General features: G+C 40.2%; 1 non-coding gene across 1 annotated transcript; it reads right to left on the bottom strand.

Moving 5' to 3' along the window:
• Positions 1-3,727: 3,727 nt before the first annotated feature.
• On the bottom strand, positions 3,728-3,799 carry TRNAC-GCA. Its single transcript has one exon. It is a non-coding gene; the product is annotated as a tRNA-Cys (tRNA).
• Positions 3,800-7,527: the final 3,728 nt, after the last annotated feature.

The following is a 7,527-nucleotide window of genomic DNA, read 5'->3' as shown; positions in this document are numbered from 1 at the left end:
CAATTTTTAAAGATTTTCAATAATTCAGATTGGTTTTTCAGCAACTCAATGTTCAGTGGTTTGACTTTCATACACTTTGCTTTTGGCTCTCTGGTCATTCTGTGAATTGGCTTTTGGTGAACTAGCCAGCTACAGTTTTCCCAAATAATTTAGCTAGCTTCCTGTAGAGATGCTGTCTACTTCTCCTTGTGAAAACAGCCACAATCAATTTGAGTATTTAAATATTTTCTGATTTTTGTTATTTCCTTTTTTATCTATTAGAGTACTTTTTAGTTTCTGAATGTATGTCTTTAATGATGTTATATTTTTGTAATTGAGTTTTGCCTTGCATTTAAAAAATGTAGTATGTGATGCTCATATTTTTAAGGATTTTCTGATACGCACTTTGTGTTAAAGTTATGCAATAAATGTTTCAAAGTGTTCTATGTTTGCTTCAAAAGAGTACATATGTGTGTGTGTGTGTGTGTGTGTGTGTGTATGTGTGTGTGTAGAGATCAAGTTACTTCTATTACATCAAGCTTGGGTTGTGTTATTTATGTCTTCTATATCTTTTTTATTTTTTAACTTTTGATCTATCCGTTACTGAGAAAGATGTGTTAAAACCTCCTATCAATCTTGTGCGTTTGTCAATTTCTTCCTGTATTTCTGACAATTCTTGCTTTACATATTTCGAGACTGTGTTTACAAGTTTAGAATTGTATTTTCCTGGGAAAGTGTTTATTTTATTATTATGAATTAATTCTCTTTATCCTTAATAATACTTTTAATCTATACTCCATTTTGCCTGACTTAGTATTGCTACATTAACTTTATTTTTGATAGTATTTGTTTAATATATCTTTTGCCATCCTACTTTCAAACTTTCTGGATATTTATATTTCAGTTGTGTGTTTTATAAGAGTATGTAGCTACATTTTGTTGTTGTTGCATAATCCAATATGACAATCTCTATCTTAATTGGCAAGTAGTCTATTTACCTTTATTGTGTTTAGTAATATGTTTTACTTCATTTCTATCATCTTATTTCTTGCTTTCTATTGATAATGATTTTTTCTGTGCCTTTTCTACATTCTTTCCTTCTATTGGATTGATTAATTTTTCTTTACTCACCTTTTTTATTCTACTGATTTTAAATTTATGCCTTCCTTTTCTATGCTTTTAGAGGTTACTCTTTAAAATTTTTATACACATATTTGTTTTAATATAGTCTAATTATATTTTACAGTTCACTCTCCTTCTAAACAATAGAAGGACTTTAGTATATTAATTTGTATAATCTATGCTGTTTAGATTTACTAACATGGTTGCTAGTATCTTCATTCACTATTTTTTCTCTTCTTTTTCTTTTCTTCTGGGTTCTATGTTTTTCTTTCTGAAGTACAACTTTTCAAAGTTCTTATAGCAAAGATAGATATGTTAGAAGTAAATGACTTCAGTTAAATACCTTATTATTCTCTCACTCTTTAATATTTGAGCTAAGTAGAGAATCCCAAGTTAGTTACTCTTGTTGTTGTGCTTAGTCTTTACCACCCCATGGACTGTAATCCACCAGGCTCCTGTGTCCATGGGATTTTCCATGCAAGAATACTGGAGTGGGTTGCATTTTCTCCTCTAGAGGATCTTCCTAACCCAGGGATTGAACCCATGTCTCCTGCGTCTCCTTCATTGGCAGGCAGATGCTTTGCCACTGAGCCTCTTGGGAAGCTCCAGTTATTTTACACACTTAATATTTTGTTTCATTGTCTTCCAACTTTCATTGCTTCTGTTGAAAAGTCTGCTGTCAGTCTAATTATTAGTCCTTCTCACAAGAATTGTCTTCTCTGTCTGATTGCTTTTAAAATCATCCTTTGTCTGTGGTATTATGAAGTTTCTCTGCAATGTACCTAGGTATGGATTTATTTTTATTTATCTTTCTTGGAACTCATGGTTCCTAAATCTGAGGCATTGTATTTTTGTACAAGTCTGGAAAATCTCAAACATTATATCTTTTAATAGTGCCTGTTCTCCATTATTTTTCTGTTTGTAGAATTCATATGTGATATTTGTTGGAACTTTCAATTTTATTCTCCACCTTTCTTAGCCACTCCTTTATGTTTTGCATTCTTTTAGACCTCTGTGCTTTGTTCTTGGTCATGTTTTCTAAGATTTCTATCCCATTTCATTCCCAGATTTCTCTTTTCTCTCTCTCTCTCTGTCTAAACTGCTCTAAACTATTAATTTCAATTATTGTATTTTTTATTTTAAATGAATGTCCTTCATCTCATTAGAAATCATCTATTCTCATATATTCAATTCCTTATATCTCCAATAACATTAACCATACTTAATTTATAATATCTGTTTGATAATTCTGCTATCTGACATTCTTTATTTGTCTAATAGTGTTCATTCATGGTAGATGGATTCCTCATATATTTTACTATTTTGAACTGTGAACTCATCTTAATCCAGGTTTCATCAGCAGAGTTCTGTGGGGCCTCTTGAAGGCATGCCCGTAAGAGTTTGTGTTTGCTCCTTCTGGGTACTCCAGAATCATTGTTAGCCTGAGTGCACGTTTAAGGTTAACTTTCAGCTTGGGAAGTGTCTGAAGCATGCAGCTACTGTAAATTCAAAGCCATAACATATGTGGGAGTAAATCTGTGGCTATGAATTCTCAGGGGAGATGCCTTCTTCCTGCTGAAGAGAGAAAGGCCCCGTGTCTTCTTTGTGCTGGTGTTTTCCTAGTCCACCCTTTCACTAATGGTGTGGCTAGAGGGGATAAAAACCTAATTTCCTGGACTGAAATGGCTATTAAGACTCAGCTAAGTAGGTTATATCACCACAACCATCACAGTCCTTCTTGGAGGGTTTTAGTTCACCCTCCACCCCCATTCCTAAGAGATCTTTACTGCTGTGAGAGCTCAGCAATGAATGGATATTTGCTCTCTTTCACTTTACATTTCTGGACATTCTGAGGTAGGAGGAGTTTTAGAAGATCAAGTCTAGCATATTGCTGGTTACAGAAATCCTTTTCTTTTATTTTTTCCCTTTTTTTTCCTTTTCTTTTAAATTAGCACCTTTCTTCATTTATCTAGTTATCCTTACATTCAATTGACCAGTTCTTCATTTGATTCCCTTGCTCACCACAAACAGTTCCTGCTGTGCTCTGTCTCTCCTGTGTCTGGCATCAAGTAGAACGCAAATATGTCTTGAGTAAATGGATGATTCTGTCATAGCCATTGCTCTTATTTCTGTAAGCTTTGTGAGGATAGCGTGGGGGGTCAAAGAGCCCATGCCACTATAGGGAAGATGGGTTAGGAGTAGTGGTGTGCTTGAGCCTACTTGCACCAGAGAGGCACTTCAGCATGTCTTCCCAACACCGTGATCAGCGATCTTATGTTTGTGGCTTGACATTGGATTTGGTGAGATTATTTATACTGTGAAGTTGGAAAACACTGCAAATCAATGTTTCCCCTCCCCTCAAGAGCTGGTCGTTAAACACTTACCAACACAGCACTGACTTAAGGCAATGAAAACATGTAGAAACATGCCTATGTAGAACAAGACCAGTAGTAAGTGAAATAAAAAGTCATAGTTGGAGGAACGTATCACTCTAGAGTTGTGGTGTTCAGAGACAGGGTTTTAAGTTACCCCAGATTTGAGAAGACTTGGTATCCTGAGGCCCTGGATAGGGGAAAGAAGCCGAATCTTCAATACCAGCTTCAGCTAGCAAAAGTGAAGGACAGCAAGGGGGCACCTGGATTTGAACCAGGGACCTCTTGATCTGCAGTCAAATGCTCTACCCCTGAGCTATACCCCCTGATGTAAATGGAGGCCTTAGTACTACCTTTTACCTGTGTAGCCATGCCCAACACTCCTATAAATTTTTGCCACAAGATGTTCACCAGGCTGGGCCTGCTCAAAGCTGCCAAACCGGCCTCACTATAATTTTACTCCCTTGATGCAAAACAAGCACCAGGTTCCCCCTCCCTGTAACCACCTCCCTGCTCTTTCTGGAAAAGCACTGACACTGGTATTTATGGCAGGAGGGGCCTTCAGGGTCACTGGTCTATGCCCTTCACAGTGGGCATCTGAACACAGAGATTCAGGATTACTGGTCTGCCCAAGCACACACAGCTCCTCACAGATAAACTCAGGACCTGAATCCACTTCTCCTGACTTTGGGTTCAGGACCTTATAACTAAGCCAGTGAGTCTCTTATCTTCCTCTTTTCCCTATCCTCTATCAGTCAAAAAATGTAAAGGCTACGGAAGAGGAGTGTTTTAATAGATTAATGATGAATTGGGACCATCAGGGGAACTAGAGTGTGGGCCTAGCAGAGCACAAGGAAAAGCTAATGGGGACACCAGAATTTGACCTTGGGCATGCTACACCCTTCGGGCCAGTCCTCAGATTTCCTGAGTTCAGGAGGCATCTTGGGAGCTTGTCAAACATGCAGATGTGATGTGGGGTTAGGAACAAGCTTCTTATTGAGGGTCTGGGGGATCCCACTTTGAGAAACACCTGTCACAGATCTATATCGGCTCCCTTGTGCGCCACCTGCAGGAAGACTTAGGTACTGAACCCCCAGGAAGGGATGGGTTAGGAATTCTAGCACCTGCCTCAGGGTCAGGCTGAGCTGGTGGGCAGAGGCAGGATGAAAACCAAGGACCACAGTGAGATTGCTCATCCTCTGAACTCTGTTCTAGACCCCTGGTTCTTAATTGTAGGGTGCGTCAAAATCACTAGGAGGACTTGTTAAAACAGGGATGTCTGGGCTTCCCCCTGAAAGTTTCTAATTAACAAATTCTCAGGTAAATTCTCTGATCCTGGGGGTCTGGGGCCATGCTTTAAGAACCGCTGCTCTAGATCCACACATCTGTGACTAGGCCCTTTCACACTTGCAGCCACACCCAGGGTACCTGTTCACCCTTGCCTCATCTGTGTGTTTACTGAGCACTGGTGCCTCCTCCACTCCATCAAAGATCCATATCCTTACATCCCACCCCCCCCCACCCTTTCCTCCCATTGCCTGCTGGGAGCCCCCGGGAGGGTCTTCTTTGTCATGGATTAGCTCTCTTCCTAGTTTACCATTCAGGAAACTAAATCTAAAGAAGCTTCTGCCAATACGGGGAAAACTCATTCAAGGGAGTCAAGGAGATCCAGCTCTTCTGTCCAGAGCAGCCCGATTCAAGCTGAAGATCCTCAGTCTGCCTCAGAAAAATTCAGCCCAGGGGGTTGCACTGTGACTCCTATATTGCAGATGAGGAAACGGAGGACAGGAGAGTATCTTTGGCCCCACAAAGGCAAGTCGCTCAGGAGAGAAGGCGGTTCCAGATATCCCAGCGGAGTCATCCTTCAGCTTTGCATTTCCTTGTTTCTCTCTGGGTTCATCTCCCTTCTTTCTCCTTAATTCATTGAGGTTCTGATCCAGTTAATGCTCTTAGGTTTGGCACATCTGAAATGTCTTTCTTTTGTCCTCTTGCTTGAATGTCAGTTTACCTGGGTTCAGAATTCTAGATTGAATCTACAGCTGTAGCACCCTGAACGCACCCGATCTTGTCAGAATTTTAGGTTGGAAGTTTTTTTTCTTTAAACCTAAAAAATTTATTTTATAATACTATAAAGTATCAGTAAAGACAACTTTATTATTCAATTGCTCTTCTCACCAAAGTATCACATTAAAATTTTTTTTGAAATGCATGCATAGTTGGGTCTGGCCACACAGCTATTTAATTTTACTTATTTGTGCCTATATCTTCACTTACACAATTTTAAAAAATAACATTTTCCTAATTATGATAAATAATAATAAAGTGCTGTACTCAGTATGTCAGCAAATCTGGAAAACTCAGCAGTGGCCGCAAGACTAGAAAAGATCAGTTTTCATTCCAATCCCAAAGAAAGGCAGTGCTGAATAATGCTCAAATGACCATACAATTGTGCTCATTTCACATGAAAGCAACTGCTACCTCTAAGTCGCTTCAGTCGTGTCCAACTCTGTGGGACCCCATAGACTGCAGCCCACCAGGCTCCCCCGTCCCTGGGATTCTCCAGGCAAGAACACTGGAGTGGGTTGCCATTTCCTTCTCCAATGCATGAAAGGAAAAAGTGAAAGTGAAGTCGCTTAGTTGTGTCCGACTCTTAGGGACCCCATGGACTGCAGCCTACCAGGCTCCTCTGTCCATGGGATTTTCCAGGCAAGAGTACTGGAGTGGGGTGCCATTGCCTTCTCCGCATGAAAGCAAGGTAATGTTCAAAATTCTTCAAGCTAGGCTTCAGCAGTACATGAACTGAGAACTTCCAGATGTTGAAGCTGGATTTTGAAAAGGCAGAGGAACTAGAGATCAAATTGCCAACATGCATTGGATCATAGAAAAAGCAAGAGAATTCCCGAAGAACATCTACTTCTGCTTCTTTGACTACTCTAACGCCTTTGACTGTGCAGATCACAACAAACTGTGGAAATTCTTAAAGAGATGGGAATACCAGACCACCTCACCTGTCTCCTGAGAAACCTGTAGGCAGGTCAAGAAGCAACAGTTAGAGTGAAAAAAATGGCTTAAAATTCAACATTCAAAAAAACTAAGATTTTGGCATCCAGTCGCATCACTTCAAGATAAATAGATGAGGGGAAAGTAGAAACAGTGACAGACTTTATCTCCTTGGGCTCCAAAATCACTGCAGATAGTGACTGTAGCCGCAACATTAAAAGACACTTGGTCCTTGGAAGGAAAGCTGTGACAAACCTAGATAGCATATTAAAAAGCAGAATATGACTTTGCCGACAAAGGTCTGTATAGTTGAAGCTATGGTTTCTCCAGTAGTCATGTATGGATGTGAGAGTTGGACCGTACAGAAGGCTGAGCACCAAATAATTAATGGTTTTGATTGTGATTGCTGGAGAAGACTCTTGAGAGTCCCTTGAACTGCAAGGAGATCAAACCAGTGAACCCTAAAGGAAATCAACCCTGAATATTCATTGAAAGGACTGATGCTGAAGCTGAAACTCCAATACTTTGGCCACCTAATCCAAAGAGCTGACTCACTGGAAAAGACCTTGATGCTGAGAAAGATTGAGGGAAAGAGGAGAAGGGGATGACAGAGGATGAGATAGTTGGATGGCATCACTGACTCACTAGACATGAGTTTGAGCAAACTCGGGGAGATGGTGAAGGACAGGGAAGCCTGGTGTGCTGCAATCCGTGTGGTCACAAAGAGTCGGACACAGCTTAGCAACTGAACAAGAACTATAATAAAGCCATAAAAAGGTATAAACCCACAGGACAAAAAGTATATAGATGAGATAATTAGTTTCACCTGGAAGAAAAAACCAAAACAGCTAACATAGTCTGTAGAGAAATCATCCAAGAAGTAAGCACTTCTGTGGGAGGCGCAGGGGAGGTTGGAGACCAGAGGGCGTTACTGAGGGATGCAGTTCTACAGGTTCCCACTGGCTCTTGGAGAATGGATGGTAATTGCCGTCTACTGCATACCTGGGTGTTATGACATTGTGAATTGGTGCTAGTTCAGAACCTAGAACAGCCT

This window comes from Bubalus bubalis, chromosome 8, assembly GCF_019923935.1.
Source record: "Bubalus bubalis isolate 160015118507 breed Murrah chromosome 8, NDDB_SH_1, whole genome shotgun sequence".
NCBI lineage: Eukaryota > Metazoa > Chordata > Mammalia > Artiodactyla > Bovidae > Bubalus > Bubalus bubalis.
The sequence above is the reverse complement of the archived record's forward strand: the minus strand, read 5'-3'. Positions and strand labels throughout refer to the sequence as shown.